This window comes from Notothenia rossii, assembly GCF_949606895.1.
Source record: "Notothenia rossii genome assembly, chromosome: 7".
Taxonomy (NCBI): Eukaryota; Metazoa; Chordata; class Actinopteri; order Perciformes; family Nototheniidae; genus Notothenia; species Notothenia rossii.
This window is the reverse complement of record NC_136905.1, coordinates 65,809,335-65,826,672: the sequence shown is the minus strand read 5'-3', so window position 1 is coordinate 65,826,672 and position 17,338 is coordinate 65,809,335. Positions and strand designations below refer to the sequence as shown.

The 17,338-nt window shown below is 43.1% G+C and overlaps 1 protein-coding gene across 3 annotated transcripts in view; it reads right to left on the bottom strand.

Annotated features, from left to right (window-relative positions):
- tiam2a (TIAM Rac1 associated GEF 2a) overlaps positions 1–17,338 on the bottom strand; it is an 87,088-nt gene that overhangs the window by 55,649 nt on the left and 14,101 nt on the right. For 2 of the 3 annotated variants that reach the window (XM_079694420.1, XM_079694423.1), the window contains exon 1: positions 12,441–12,699. The exons of the other annotated variant lie outside the window; for it this stretch is intronic. The gene's annotated coding sequence lies outside the window, so the exon portion shown is untranslated. Of the gene's footprint in view, positions 1–12,440; positions 12,700–17,338 lie in introns of those variants that run through there. 3 annotated transcript variants of the gene reach the window in all.

Sequence of the window (17,338 nt, the reverse complement as noted above, 5' to 3'; positions counted from 1 at the left end):
AAAACCACAAAGGCGCATACACGGCATCAATCACCGGACTCAACAGGAAGAAGAAAAATCTATTAGGAGGAGGCAGAAATCAATTCATCTGCGATTTGAAAAGGATGAAGCGAATTGCCCCAGACTTGAACTGGGACGATAAAAGCTGCGCCTTGGAATCAAAATGACATGCGGCTGGTGAATACAGCTCTATCTGGGGCAGTAGGGCAAACAACCAAGTCTGGCTTTGTCCCAGCAGACACACAAACCGCACACACACCTGCTACGCTGGTACATACTGCAGGGGAGGGACAAACACATCCTATATGTGAGTGTAAGGGAGTGTGGTTTTCCTCCCCATCCATCACTGCCACAGACAGGAATTAATCCCTCTCCGCATTCTTGAGGAGCTCTGACGCCAGGGGGAGCTTGCCATTGTGGCCTCCCCCACCCTGGGCGTAGAGCAACTCAACCCCAGGAGCAACCTCGAGCCGCTTTCACCCGCTGCAAAGTCTGACACTTTATCAGAAATGTGTTGGCACAGTGCGAGCTGATGGATTACCAACATGTGATTTAAGCTTGAAAAGCCAGAGGACAAGTTGACGTTAATGGATATGTTAATTTCAATGTTATCTCCTTATGCCAAGGCAACCCATATGTTCATGGTGAACTAGCGCTACAACTGGCAATGTCTCTCTTTTTATGGCCCATTATAGGCCAAAGTGTCGATTGCAGATAGGCCAAACAGGACATGAATCACTGTGCTTGCTCTGATTGAAGCATACAGCGTACAGGTGAGAAGACCATCATAACACAGTAAATAAACCAATGAACATGATAAGTAAGGGATGCCCCGCTAGAGTTGGCACCCCATGTACCATCTTTGGCTTCACTATCAATAAAAGCAAAAAGGCTCTCAAAAAACAGTAAGTAACTGAACAAAATAATGTGACGACAAGGCTTTAGCAATTGTTTGCTCAGCACTTTCTGCGCAGGTCATACATCACAGTCATGTTTGCTAAAGCCACGAACTCTGACAAACTGACAGGGGAAAGCTTAGGTGATGCTTTAAGTCCATTAGTGGTGAGTCGACTTGTCTGGGCCTGTCTGGTTGGTTGGGTCATGGTGGTCATGATAGATAACAAAGGAGCTACTAGCCATTAGGGGCCATTACCTGAGGTAATTACACTCCATATTAAAGTCTTTCCTTTACTACGTTGTCAGGTCAGAAAGACTACCTCTGTTAAGTGCTCAGGATGGATTTCACCTGGTGAGAAAATCATCTGGAACATGGCAGATCAGTCAATGTTCACATAAGCATGACATCATTCAGTGCTTGCTTATAATGTAGTAAGCAGCTGAGATCTGTTTAACCCTGCCTTGTTTCAACATATGGACACTTAAAGGAATGCCTGAAACAAGTGAAACCAAACTACAAACAAGCAGGATTATCCCTCTCCACCAGAATGGAGGATTCACTTTGTTTAAAAAGTCATTTCAGGACTGCATTGCTTATCAAGAAGTGACCTTTTCCCAGCGGCAAATCTGAACCCCATCACAAATGCATTAGACGACGCAGGAATGCAATTTCTTTCCGTTGAAAAAAAATGAATGTGATGACTCATTACAAAGTATAGTGTTTTTCCCATTAGTATTCTGGTCACAGTGTTGGGGCCTGTCTGAGACAAACATACATCCTCTCCTCTAGCAGAGTGGAGTCAGGCCAGCGGCTGTAGATGGCAGGATAAAGCGGAGGGGTGTTAGCATCAGGTCATGGACCTACATCAGAGCCCAGTAAACAAAGGACCACAGTCTGGGCGGCTAAATAAACCATCCATCAGGTGGAATCACCGCTGTTTAGACACGTCCTGCTGCTCTACCTGGAGCATATCTGCAGTGCGTTTACATGCATGCAAGCGTATACATGTCCTTAAACACTCCTCTAAATAGGAAATGTCCCACTTAGGTTAAAACATGCGAGGAAAGCTTGTATTAATCTCCACATAAAGTAACCGTGGTTTGACATAAAGCTGCCCACAGTTTCTGGCTCTCCGCAGAAGAGGCAGAAAAACTCATATTCCCTGCTGAGCTGGCTGTTGATCAAAGGTTGGTATATTCCTAAAGCAATAAACAGGTTATGAAAAAAGACCAGCTTGGTACAATCTCGCTTTTATAGGAAAGCAGGAACATTATAGCTCCCCTTATCATAAACCCAAACTATTTGTTTTACTGCAGCTTCAAGCCCAGCTGACTGTAATATACAGTAACTGTTACTGTTCTTACAACACAGATAAGAGGGGAGAAATCTGAGCTACAATGTCTGCTCAGCGTCCTGAAGGGACTGGTGATGGGGGAGACAGCTGGTTAAACACACACTGCACAGGCCAAACAGTCAAAGATGTGTCATTTGATTCAAACTAATCCACTTCATACATCAGGACACATATTTGGGACAATCTTGACGGACCTAATTTCATTATTACGGCCAACAAACAACCACACCTGGGAGAGTAAAAAAACACTAGTCTCTGTTTGCAGCTAGCTGTGGCCATCAGTGGAATGTTTTTTTTAAATGTAAAAAGAATAGTAGTTTTTCATGAAACAATGGCAGAAACTGCTTTTTCGAGTCTCAAAATTATTCCTATTGAATGAAATTTGCTCCGTTTTAGAGCATATGGATAATCTAGAAATTAAACAGTATTGCACGATAATGAAATATTTGTTAATAACACAGCCCTTATGTTCAAGTGTTATGAGAAATAATGCCAAACAGGAAACATGGTGCAGGGTAGAGGTCATCACTCACAAACAGGTTTAACACCTGCCACGAGTGTGTGGACACTCCTTTGCAAGTCTGCTTGTCTCTCTCCCAGCAGATGTTTTAGTCAGTGCACCCCCCATGACCTAGTTTATGTCCAAAAACTGTGTCTTAGGTTAACATGCAATTCAATGATGTACATAGAATGTTGTATAAATGTTTGGAGGATATTTGCTTGGTAACACTTGTGCCATTGTCTCTGACTCCTTATATTAAAGTAGAAACAGCTTTGGACATTTAAAATCAGGGCAGGAATTCTTCAAAGCTCACTCCTATAAAAAAGCCCAAATGGCAAAGGTGAGATTAGATTTCACAGTTGAATTATCGCGAGAAATTAGTTGGGAGCCGTTATCGACCTATAATCCAGAACAGGTGCTCCACAAAGCACTCAGGCAGTTCTTTGCTAAAGTTAAATAAACGAGACAACAAAGACTGACCTGTGCCGGCTGCAGGAAAAACACATAAACCAGTTTCTCTAGTCACGCGGATGCAGAGGCACGTGAGCTAATTCGATTGTGGCAGAGAAGTCACAGACAAATCTTTGCAAAACAAACTCCTTTGTCCGGCCCGGCAAAGCTTTTTCATGAAGGAATGTGGTTCATAAAGACTGATAACGCAGGAAGACAAGCCAATGCGGGCACCGAATGGCACCTCCTCAAAGGGCATGGCAGGACCCGGCTAAGCGCTAGCAGCTGTGCCACATGTGCACCACTTTTACCGACACGATTAAATTAAGGCCCCTGCCAAACTCATTATTATCCCATCCATATAGGGAGGCTCAAGAATGTCAATGAGTATCCTGCTCATTATGCAGTCGTCATGCACGGCGCCCAGGGAGAAACAACTACTTTGACACGATTACAGACTGTAAATCAACAGCAAATCCCAGTTAACGGGGTTCTATTGTGTCTCTGAAAAGTTACAGGCCAGTACTTAATTTTTATTCTGTTAAATAAATGTATTGACCAATTGAATTACAGCTCGCGGGCAGATGCGACATCCCGCTGATGTCCCACAGGAGGGGATGGTGGAATCGACAGGCAGATGCTGCCACCAGCGGAGGTCACGAAAGTTCAAGCTGTTCCATTATGTGAGGACAAGGGTGGTATTTATTCACTGCCTTCTCCTCCTAGGCAGGGGTGGGCTTAGAAGGAATAGAGATGGATACTTAACCCTTGAGGCAAATGGCTGACTACAATCTACCCACTGTTACTCTCAATAATGGTAAAAAAATTCGCAGAAATAATCGCAGAAAGCGAGGTATGAAAAGGGCGGGAAGAAAGTTGCTGGAGAGATTCACAGATTTTCAGAAATGATCAAGAGAGAGCGCCGCCACCCAGGCGAGTTAATAACTAATGAATACACACTGCCAGGACTCATGCACGGAAACCCACTTTAAACAGCAGTAATGAGCACAGAGGCATACAGTGGTTTAATCGATCTAACCTGACTTGACTTGTCTGCAGAGGCTGCCTTGTGTACATCAAGGTGGCTCTGATGTACCCCTGCATACAGTATATAAACTATCATACCAAGTTTTCAAAATGTTTCAAGGTATGTGTTCATTTATGTTAGCCTTGGACTCCTGTGGCTTGCCAGAGCGCAATACAAAGCGTTCTAAAAAGCCCAGACATTAAGGGTGATGATATGGATGCTGGTAAACGCTCGGAAAGAATGAGTGCAGTCGTCCAGCTTGTTAAAATACTTGTTGGCTTAGAAAAGCGCCTGTGGCGTTGTATGATCGCATGATTAGCAAATAAGCAGGGGGCATGTCTGGGACCAAACATGAGCACTTAAGACAACCCCTTAGACACACACACAAACACACACACACAATTGTCATTACAGAGAAGCTGCCTGGTGACTAATGGACGACATTCTCTTGTGTCAATTAGGTGTTATACAAGCCAATGAAAAACAAAATATGTAAATGTGTTTATTTAGGCTACCTCATCTCAATTCCAAATGTCATCAGCTACAGGAAAGAATAACATATGATTCATCGAGTGAAAGGACAGAATACAGAGAGATGATGCATGAGGTTAATAATACAACGTGACGGTGTAAGTACAGCTTTTCGCACCTCGCTCCTTGAACTGTAACAGCTTTAACCATCAGGAAACCCCAGTTCCTGGCATTTCTCAACATCATTATTTTAAGCTTGGGCATGCCAGTAGAAGAACGCATGCCGTGTATAATATTGTTAATAGTATAAAAAAAAGGCAACCACAAGTTTCCAGTGAGGACGATGGCTCCACGCGAGCAGACCACAGATCTTGCCTCTTGAGACCTTAACCGCCCCCTCGCACACACGCACAAAATAACTAGTAGGGGGCAGGATGAGTGCCTAAAAAGACAAGGGTGGTTTTCAAAATAACTTCAAGAAAATATCACGGTTATTAAAGTCATCTTTTCTACTGTTAGACTCTCTGCTGGACAGAAACAAACTGAGAGAACTGTTGATGAAAATGATCCAAGCTAGAGCATAGATACCTACAGCAAAATAAGTGAAATTAAGCTTCCTGTGTTTTGTTTTGAGAAGGAAGATCATTTGCGATAACCTAGACACCAAAGTCAGTGTGACACTACATCAGCCACCTATTAGTCACCAGTCAGCGTGTGCTCCTTGGATCACTAACCCCATGAGACTGTGAATAAATGATTCCACCCTCCAAAGAGGAAATGATTTATAATGAATGACTTCAGAGCTGTACACATTCACTTTACACCCGGTCCCGTCACATGCCAGGCGAATATCAATGAGTATATTAAAAGGGTAGAAACGAACGAGGCAGGCAGAAGGATTCTTATCATAAAAGCAGATGACAGGTTAAAAAAACGCTCATCGTGTTACAGCTAACAGGCGGTTCACACAGTTTCTCCATCAACGTGGCTGATGAAGGCTTTGAGAGAGTTATGCTGTGTAACACAGAGTTCTTGTTATTCAGCTAGAAAGAATGCAAGCAGAAAAGCTGCCATATGACATGTGCGCCAGTGGCCCCACATTCTGCACTGATTCTCTACACACTCACACAGAGGATATGCACATCTCTTGTAGTTGTGAGTCACTCCTTCCCTCTTTAACCACAGAGAGCCAGTCTAAAATGTAGACACTTCAAGCTCACACATCATCTAAATCCAGGGAGATCTGTGTGGAAAAGGCAACAATGGTCCCGTTGAGTGGGTCTATCCACCAGGGAGGTTTGAGGGGTTGAGTGAGATGACCCATACTTGCTACTCTCATGGCCACCATGGCTAGTACATAGGGAGCAGTGGGGTTAGTGTGCAACAAAGCCTGACCAAAGACCACAAGCCATCTGCTTTAATTTTGCAGTAGTGGTGTAGGTGTTTATACACAATGTTCTTTTTGTTCTCACTTTGTCTCCCTCCTTTATTTGCTTTCAAGCCTAGAGTTAGACAACATCAATCAATACCACTATCCTGCTGAAAAGTAAATATGAAGCTTGAGGCAGAATACTGTTGGATTAGCTTAGCATACAGACTGGAAGCAAGGGGAAACAGCTAGCTCGGCTCTGTCAATATATTTTTTGACATATAATTGGCCTCCAGCACCCCTAAAAGTAGCTGTAGTTCTCCTCTGATAACCTCTTTCAGATCAAAGTAGCAGTGCTTTAAAGGATTAGGGAGTCTCTAAACCAAGCAGAACACTTTCTTGGCTCCAGTACCTTTAATAACATTAGAATCGAGCTACAGACACATTAGGAGTCAGCCTTTCCAATGACAGTTGAATGTCAAATAGCATTTATAGCCTCTGGTATCCCCTCTACACACAGCACATACATGGGGCTGCCGGTGAGCTGGCTGCCCTTCACCTCCTCTCTAATATCTAGCCGTGGAGTTCGGAGATTCTGCAACATGGCATAGATTTTCTGTGAGTGGCAAGTTTTAATAGCCCTCTGAGATGACTAGGATTCCACAGACTCATAACACTTTTAAAAAGCAGCATTTATGAGTGCCCAATAGCATCTGCTGCAACACCGTTTGAAGAAGAAGAAGAAGAAGACATATCAATATTTCAGGTATCTCCCAGGTTGCAACAAGCTGAGCAGCGACCTGCACTCTGAATAATCCGCTTGATTTGGCATCAACTCATGGAGGAACTTGCCAACGATAAGACTGACCCTTTTCACTTTGAAATAATGCTGTGGCATGTTTCGAGGCCAAAAATGTGGCAGAACCAGAAAGCCACAATGACAGTAAAGACTTAGCTCCTAAGCTACATACAATGGTGAAGTTGTTTCTCCATTTCCGAAAAAGATTTATTTTCTCAACATTTGTTTGTACAAGGCTTGCTGGATGGAACTGTCTAGACTGTCCATTTCATCCACCTTTGCACCTGCACCCATCAACTGTTAAAACCACCCGAGAAGTGTATAGCTAGGGTGGCATGGAGAGCGAGCCAGGCTGTATGAGCAATTGTTTCCCTTGGGCGATAGTGAGTGAACTCTGGGTTAAAGAGCTCTTCGTGTCTTGGCGCTGGCAGAGAATAATGAAGTTGGAAGGTTCCTTGCAATGAGGAAACCCAAGTCGACCATAGGGAGGAATGGAGAACTGCTAGTCAATCTTTGGGCATCCAGAGAGGGCTGAAAAAATAAGCAAGCCCACACACAATCTCTCCCAATGCCACCTGGCCGATACACCACTTAGATTCCATTACATTCAGGATATGATGCATGTTATATTATTTTGCTGCTATTTCACAGACTGCATAAACTGATGGAACTGATTAAATGGTCATTAAACTACAGTTTCTCTGCTCTTATCTTGACATGTTTCACAATGAGTCCCTTTGCCCACATATCCTCTTTTGTTCAGACAGCTGAGGCCTGTCAGCCAAATAAGCCTTGACGATAATATCGTGCCAGGAAACATGTTATTTGGATACATTTACCTCTTTGAAAAAAAAGGATTTTCAAGAAAGCTTTAATTGAGCATGTTCACTAAGTGGATGCCAGGGTTACCTGACCCAAAGCAATCAGGACCCTGCCTCTGTTTACGCTGGCTGGACGCCAAATGACTGAACCAACATGACAAAGCCCTGAGAGTAAGAAGTGGAGAAAAGAGATTATCTTGCTCGGAGATCAAACCACATACTGCTAAAGCACGGAGGGGGGCTGAACAGGGAGAGGAGTGCTAATGAGCCTGAAAATGTTCCTCAACATAACGCGAATATAGTGGTTGCCAAAGACCCTCCCCAATGCACTTCATATTTGTCACAAAGCCCAGGAAACTGTGCAGATATATGCACGTCATGCGCATCGCAGTTCAGCGGAGCAATCTACTGAGCCAGCAAAAGAAGGGAAACAACATCAATATCTTGTAAGACTGCAGAGTTATAGCAGTTTTGTGTTGTGATGACAGATAGATTGTGCTAAAGGAGGACTATAATGAATGAAGTATTGGACGCAGTTGGTTGCATTTGCGGTCAGTGATGGATTTCTTTCACATCAAAACCCTCTTCTTATCGGCTCTTTGTGGGACTGAGATTTCATTCAGAAGAACCATATTGTAATAATGATCAGGCAACGTATGTCCTCTAAATTATCTATAAAAAGCAAAGAGATCTGGCTCAATTAATACCATGCAGTTCAAAGAAATGAACGCAGCTTTAATTATTTAACCGATGACTGTTCGCAGAATCAATCGCCTAGCTTGAGGTGCTGTGGACACTACATCAGAAGTTCGTAGCTTTCATCAAAGACAAAGGCACCACCCACTGATGAGCAGGTGGGATGCACTAGGGTAAATGTGTACCCACTATTTGCTCCATCCATCATGAAGGGAAACATAAGACACATGGCACATACTGAACATCCAAGCAGCGAGCACTTTGGCCTGTAGCACCAGCTGTGTTTGCCTTTCCAATAGGGCCAGGAGAATAAGTGAGACCTTATGGCTACTGGGCCGAGGTAGGGCGGATCAATCTTAATTTCTATTGTTATAAGGATTGACCGATGAGCAGGCTTAAAGCGGAGGAGAGGGGGATGCACAATGGGGTATTTCCATACAAACAGGGCTGTTGATCGCTTAAAGAATGTGCCAACACGTGTCGTCTTTTGAAGACATACGGAACAAAAAGGCTGCCCTCTCTAAGGCGATAAGACAACTAATTGGTCACTCTTCAGCGGGGTTCCCCAATGCAGCTGGATTGTCTTGATTATCAAATATAATACATACGTAGATCAATACACTAGCATATCGCTCTTTGTACCCAATACTACTTGTTTTCTCCGCCTCTTTGTTCATACATTTTGATAATCAAACTACTTCTTGTTCATCCACGGCTTGTAAATCACATGATCGTTCGTTCAAATTGCTGAGGAAGCATCTCCTTCACCTTCCAGACTGATATATTGCATGCTCTCTGGTAAGCTCACAGGAATTACATGCACTGCTACTCAACTGCGGCCATGGGAGCATTTTTGCTTCATGCACACCAATCGCCATATGATTTATATGACCATCAATGGAAGAATGATAATGGCATGTCTTGCAGTTATTTCTTTCTTCAGGGTTAATGAAAGTCGTTGTCACATGTGAGGTTGTGTGGCGCGGTTTAAAGAGCTACCTCGCTCACTTCTCGACCTACACACCAATCACCTGCACTTTAACTCTTAATCCATTACCTCATTTGATACGTTGTTAAAGTGCCCACCACCATTTAATCTTCATTCTCTTTGAAAACCTTACAAGCCATTGTTTAGTAGGTGAGCCCAGCAGGAGTGCAATTCAATTTAGAGCTACAGAATAATCTCTACAGAGGTCTAGGAGCTTTGGGTTGTTAAGAAGAGCATGAATGGGTGCATCGGTTCAGCTTGATGAGACCATGTCGCTCTGCTGAGCTGGTCAGTAGGTTCCCGTTTGTGCAGCAGAGAGGGGGATCTCGTGTTGAAGTAGATACAAAAAAGTGCAGCTGACTGAACAAATCCCTTAAAGTGGATGGGTAAGTGTGTGTTTCGGCAAACCTAGTAGCCTCAGCAAAACAAGTCAAATTCCAGAAGCACTGAATTATGCAGCACAGACTGTTCCGTAGTCACAGTGTTGGGTTATTATTTTGTCCAAACTGCCACTACAACACAGGATGGGTGTTAGTGAAAGCTCTTCCACTTGAAGTTGTGTACACCAGGAAAGGGGTCAAAGCCAATCATGTGTCTTTTCGTTGGGAGTCGCGATGAGTGCGGTAGCAAATGAGAAGTCTCAGCCAAGATGCTGTCAACACCAGCTTTTGGTTCACCTTCTTTTTATAGTAACCTCTCCAGACGCTGCAGGCCGTACACTACCAGCAAACACTTTGAAAGCCAAATATAATCTCAACCACAGAAGAAAGAAATAGAAACCTATAGGCCACTATTACGCTTTCCTACTGTTTGCCCTGAAAATACATAATCAAGGGAGTGGATATGCTGAGAATGGACAAAAAAGGTTTCAAGACATATTGTCTCGAAGATGCCTCAGTCATGTGAAGTCCCTGTGGTTTCCCCCTGCAGTGCCTCTCTACCTAGACAGTAAAAGGCCTTTATCCCCCGTGTGACAATAAGCACAGATGTTACCCATGCCTGATAAGTCACATGCACGTCACCTTATATGGAGAAAAATGTGCCGGAGAGAAGACATGAAACATTGGCGTTTCTCAGCCAGTGTGCTTCTGAATTAACGACGACGGGCACTCACACACAGCTTTCCAAATGGCCTGCAAAAGAGTAGAGCAAATTCCAAGTTTCTCACTTGACGAAAGCTGCTATATTAGTCAGTGACAAGAAGAGTCATTTTTCAAACAGACAAGTTGTTCTTCTCCCCGTAACTCAAAAGTCACACATTCTATTTTAACTGACTTCAAAACAGACTGTTTAATGAGGGAAGTTCCTGTGGTGATTATGTCACCGTTAGATGATGTTATGGAGCCATTCCACTTAAATTAGACTTGAGATGAGCTGTAGAAGCCTGTGAAGCAACTCTGAGCCACCCAGAGAGAGGGTAGCATTACATATCACTTTGGACTGGTAAACAACTTTGAGAAATAGACAGTCCTGCCAGCCTTATGTCATAACTCCCAACTCGTGACAATAGAAAATGCGAACGAGCAAAACACTATTATGGTTCCCATTAAAAATAAATTATTGGTCACACTGAATCAGTTCCACTCGGGTTCAGGACCCCGTCCCAACCCGGCAAGAAATAGAATAAAAACATAATGTTCCTTGTGGTCCAAGATTTCTTAACCGCAAAAATGTGAAGCGAAAAAGCAAAAAAATGCATGTGGTGCCATGGCTTCTGACCCAGTGATTGTGTTACTGGCCTTCGCACAGGAACAGTGTGCACGCATTAGAACAGCAGCAATTATGTATGAAAATAATTATTTTAGAGTCTATTATATCGTCAGGGCAGACTGAAATGTAAACCAACCAAAGTTCCCTTTCCAGAAACATAAACCAAAGACATTCTTTTCTCTGCGCTCATGTTGGGCTGAGTTAATTCTTGGGTAAGAACGATCCACATAAATAATAAAAAGGCAATTACAGTGCGTCCAAAACAAGAACAGTAAATAATCATTAATCCGATTAAGTACATAAAACTACATTTCCTGACAAGTGAACTTGGTCAAATCAATGAAGGCCAGCCAGCCTCTGTAAGTCACACATGAGCCTGTTAATAATATTACAACCTTTCTAAGCTGTGTGCAAAGGCAGCAGTGCAGTCCGACTGACATTTCACCGTGAGGGATTCCATGACAAAGGCCCCAAAATGCCAAAAGGCGTGCCCAGCCCTTACTACTGTTCCTTGGGTCTGTTTTCTCAGGGCGGGCCCTTCCCTCCAGGGGTCCCGGGGCCCTTTTGTTACTGCTGTTTGTAGCTACAGAGCCCTTCCAGCACACGGCCAAACAACAATACAGGCCGAATGTAAATCACATCCAAACATACCCCAGCATTTAAGGGAATTACCAACGCTAACAATCTCTCATAAATCAGAAGGAAGAAAGAGGAGAAATTAGGGTCACTGACACTGATGTGAGATACATGTTGAACATCTTCACACTCAAGTAATCTATTGTGTCAATGAAAGGATACCAAAATACCTTTGGATTGGAAACACAGCTGAGCATGCTGACAGGGTGTATTGTGTCTTTTGTATTACATAAAACTGAGATTTGAAATAGTAAATAAATAAATAATGGACATTGCAATTAAGAAAAAGTGAAAATCATCACTCACTTGCAGTTTTCACATCTGACTAATGTAAAGACAGGTTTTTACACTTAGGCCAATAGAAAAACTGCTGAATAACTACTCTTTACTTCTTACAGTGTAGGCTACTTGTTCAATAAAACGCCTTACACCATGGGACAATTGTGTTTTAGAACATAGCAACTTTATGGTTTTTATAGGTAGGCTACATGATTTCAGTCTGCTGCAGCGAGAATTACCACTCACACCAGCCAATGAGAAGTCACTGATGAAATAAATACTACACATCAGCCCCAAACTTCTCTTTACCGGACAAACTTTGAGCGGTTATTCCGGTTGAAGATGCATTTCAGTGTTGCAGCGGACAAAGCGCTTTTACACAAATGAGCGGAGTCCTTTAAAACCAACGTGACAGGGAAATAAGTTCGCTTCCAACTCACCGGCTAATGTCTCCTCTCATAAAACATATTTCTCGCAGTATTCACGTGCTTCACTCTTTGCCACGGCTCGATAAAACGTCGTTGCATTTAATAGAAATATAAAAATCGGATTTTCTCGGAGCGTACTTCCACGGTTCTTCTGTTTCCACAGCAAATGTTCCTGGGACGGAGCGCCAAGAGACTGCGGGCTCCTCCCAGACAATGTGGGGTTAAACTCCGCCTTCCGACGGACTGGTGGGGGATGGCCGTGTGCTTCAGACAGCAGCCACACCGGGGGATTAATGAGAAGCCTATATATGTCTTGAATGAATGAATTAGGTGAATTAAGGGTTCACAAACACTGGTGCGTGGACATTCATGAATCCCCTTGCGGAGATTTCAAGGTCCTCCCCAAATCAACTAGAGTTTGTTTACATGGTCATTTAAGTTCAATTAAACGGACATACACTGATAAATACAACTATAACGTTGAGATTTAGAAAATTAAGTTATTATTGTTGTATCTGTCTTTGCTTGTGTCGTGTTTTTAATAAAAATGGGTGAGGATTGAAATAAGAGGGGCATTATGAAGATGTTATTTGCTTTGTGGGAAAGGGATTACGTTTTTTGGACTCACTTTTGGTACCAGTTTATTTTGTGTCATCATGTTCTTATTTAACTGCAGTCAATCAGTATCCCATCAGTTTACATTGAATTAACCCAAATCACAAATGCTGACGTGTTAAAATGCACTTGCTGGATCCTTTCATTGCCAAACAAACAGAGGAACCACCTGGATTTCATCAATTGTACAACATGAGTATACAGCATAGTTACAGCCAAGATAAAGTAGACTCTTTTAGTTTTTACCCTAGCTTGGCTAAGAATCCCCCCAAAAAGCACTATCCACAACTTTATTGAAAACCAAAAAAGTGTTGAGTATAGCCATTTCGTGCCATGTAGTGAAAATATGGCAAAAGTCAGATGCTTCCTTAATCTGTCCATCAACTTTATGGATGTACAAAAATTACTAATAACCTAAGTAGCCCTTTGAAACAGTAAGGGCGCAGACTGATCCAAAAATAGTTATGCTGAATAGACAATTGTGTTAACACTATATTGAATGTTTGCTTCACATACGTGTTCACACAAAGTTGTATGTGCGTGCAGTCCATGTAGATCCTCGCAGATATAGGCAGATGACAAGATTGCACATTCAAACATACGTGATTTTTTTGATCAGGTTTTACTTTTTCACCCACTTTTAGTGTTACATTTAGATATAGTCCTATGAGGATCTGTTTGGCGGCCCTTGACTTAAAACATGTCCTGCCTTTAGGTTCTCTGACAGCTGTTTTGCTTGGAAAGGTGAACAAGGTGAGCATATTTTGCATAGCACTAACAACCCTTTCTGTCACATGGAGTAATGAACTGATAGGAAACAGGTTTGGTTTCCTCAGGCAATCGAACAGGCTTCCAGAGAAGAGCATGGTCATTGTTATTCTTGCACTAAGTATTCATCCCTCCCTTTCATTTTCTCTCTGTCATTGTCAGTCATGCACAACCAAATGCCTCCCCTCCCTGATAAGACAGTTGGGCTGACCAGGCCTTCCTTCCTACAATCTCTACAGCAATGCTCGTAAACCAAAATCCAGCCTTGTGTTTCATAATGTGGCTCTTTGGCCAGGCGTGTCGGCCCAGCCAGACCTGTCTAATCTGCATATCAGCCTCTTTACAGCTGCTATAGTGGGGTCTCAATGGAGATCCTATCTGTCTGCTGCCCATTGTAGCCACAGATACTGCATACTCCACTCCTTTCATTATAGATCAATCTGGATCTGTTTACAGGAGCCTCAAATGCACCTTGTACCTGTATTTAGCCACAGGGTATTCAGTAATTAGTCAAAATCAACATAATATGCATCTTCAGAAGTGGTAAAGGGTTATGCTTATGCAGACATTAGGCGCGTTCACACCAAGTACTTTTCCCACAAAGGTTCCTGAGAACTACGATTTAGTTGCGTTCACACCAAAAAGTCCCAGGAACTAAATTAGTTCTAGAGAACTTTTTTTACCACCTTTTCAGTCCCTGCTAGAGAGCAGGGACTTTCGTGGGAGAAAACGGTTCCTGTGTCTGCTTGGCTGGGCGGAATGCAAACCACGCCCCGTCAAACTCCCAAAAACGTTTGTGAAGCCGCCATTTTATTATCATTATTAGCATTAGCCCAGCGCAGAAACGCAGAGAGACTAACTTATGCAACACAAAATAAAACATGGGAGCGGTGGAGATGAGGAGGTGTCAGCGTTCTGGCCGTTTACTCGGAAGGCTTCAACAGAAGCCAGTCCCTAACTCAGGGGACTTCCGGCCGGGGAATTTGGGCGGCAGTATACGCCGTGAAGTTGTTTGCGGCCTGCCAGTAAACCCAGAGCAGAAGAAGAAGAAGTGATGTCAGCGGCTTCATTTGCCTAATCTACCCCCAGGAACTAATTCCAGTGTGAGCGCGATCTGTACTTAGTTCATGAGGACTAAAGAGTTCTCAGGAACCTTTGTGGGAAAAGTACTTGGTGTGAACGCGCCTAATGAGGTTGTGAATCCCTCCAAGTGGAGGTGTGTTGAAGCCAACACTGATGTAACCCCAGGATCAGAAATCAGAAATACTATTTTTTATTGAGTAAATAGAAGAACCATTATTTTCAACCATGATCAATGGGTGTTCCCAATGACGTTATGAAGATCTCCACCCAGTATGTGTTGTTGTTCAGTGCTGCATACTGGATATTTTCTGGCCATATAGAGGCTCTCTGTGCCGTCTGGCAGCTTTCCGGAGCTCTGGTCGCTGCGCATCTCATTAAACATAATTGGCTTTGACGGACATCCTGCCACCCATCTCCACTTTCTGACAAAAGACAACAACCCTGAGAAGGTCTTTTCCATAAAGTCACAAAAGAACAACAAGAAGAGGATCAGTTATGATTGAAATATTGGTGTTGCCAGTTTAATGCTTTAAAACACAGCAGGGAGCAGAAAAACAGTGAGCTAGGCCAGCAGTTTCTTTTTATTCTGCCGACGCGAAACAAATGTGCAGATAGGCAGGTATGGGCAAACACACACTCACACTCACACTTATCAACACCTCAGCACCTTCTCCTTCCTTTAAATGAGGCTTCTCAACAGTTCAGCCATCCTGTCACCCCTTTGTCCTGCTATTATGGCCACTCTGATAGTACGTGTATCTGAGTGTGTTACTGTATGTGAGAGTAGGGGAGGGGAGGAGTCAGATCCCCTGCTAAGTGATTTTTCACCCTCCTCACTGCTGCCTATTGTACCGATTTGACATTATTACTACTGTATGAAAGCCGGCCTGTTCTGCGCCCACGCGTTATTACCTTGCTCATTTGTCATGAAGCCTTTAATGACTCGCTGTGTCTCAGGGAAAATTGTATTATACTGTTTTTTCTTTTAAAGCAGGCAGGCTGGTTCTGAAGGGGCTCTGCGGCTGTCTGGAGGGGAAGATGCTTTCCGACCGGAGAGAAGTTGTCATAAGGTGGGAGACACAGGGAGGGCTATAATCAGACACCCTCCCGACACACCCTCAAACAACTCCTTACTTGTTGTTGCATAGTAGCCAACATTAAAGCACTAACAAACACAAAGAGGCGGTGGCAGCAGCTAACACAATAGACAAAGAAAATCAAAGAAAAGAGGACACAAGGGAAGATATGGTCTGAAAAAGCCAGGCCTTCTTGGAAAGGCTTTTAATTGAAGCTGGCAGATCTGATCCAAGTGATAGCTTGCAGACTCCTGAGGCCCTAAGTAATGAAAAATCAATGGCGACAACGAGTGAACTGTGTGTCACAGCAGCCAACCTCTCACAACAGTGTTATTCGGGTCTTTAAGGACAGACGCAGCACTTAAAGCCTCTGATTTACCACCCTATAATAAATGGGATTTTATTAACGCTAGATAAAATATGAACCTTTTACTTAAATTATGTTAAAAAGAGTACAACACACTGCCATTTTGGACAAATTCCTTGGACTGTGGACCTGTGAAAACCACTCCGCCACAGTTTCATTTTGTGCAGTAATAGTAGATGATGACTGATGGAGCAGGTAGATGCTCGACAGAGACGCCTGCCCTTGTTATCAGAGGATAAATAACTGTTTGGATGTATTGGAGAAGGAAACTATATGTGTGATGGATCTGTCCCACACACGTTGCATCATCTGTTCTGTCTGACTGGATGTGCCATTACTGAGAGCAGGCGGGGGGGGGGGGGGGGGGGGGCAGGGTGTGCCTGCAGCTGTTGATTACTTGAGTTCTCGTGAAGAAACCGTCACGAGGGTGAGACAGAGTGAGGAATTGAATTAGGTTTTTCTCTTTTCTCCCGTGTATGGAGAAAAGATTGAGACAGCCATTAGATGAATGGCAGGATAGGACTGTAAAACAAAGAAAAGTCAAATGAAAGTGTGTAAAATAAAGGCAACATTTGCACCTGAGGACACAGCAAAGAAAATGTGATTGTGCTGGAGTTTTTCAAAGAAGTTCACACAAGGAGCTAATGAAAGCAGGAGACATAATGAAAGGAACTAACCAAAACGGATACTACATTGTGCAGCATTAATTAACACTTTGTGTGTAACACACAACAATACACTGTCAAGCAGTAGTTCCTAGCCTGTGATGGAAAATAATAAAAAATGGAGAGAATAATGTGAAAACTAGTTTGACTGCTGCCTAATAGTGACACTGTTCCACATCATCTTCCAAGAAACATTTCTGAGTTGCAATTTGACATTTTATATCGTCTGAAAATCACCAACAATAATGAATGAATAAAAATCAGGCAATGTTTTTATTCCCTTTTACTCTTTTATCACGTTTTATGCAGTACAGGAAACTGGATATGCATTTATTT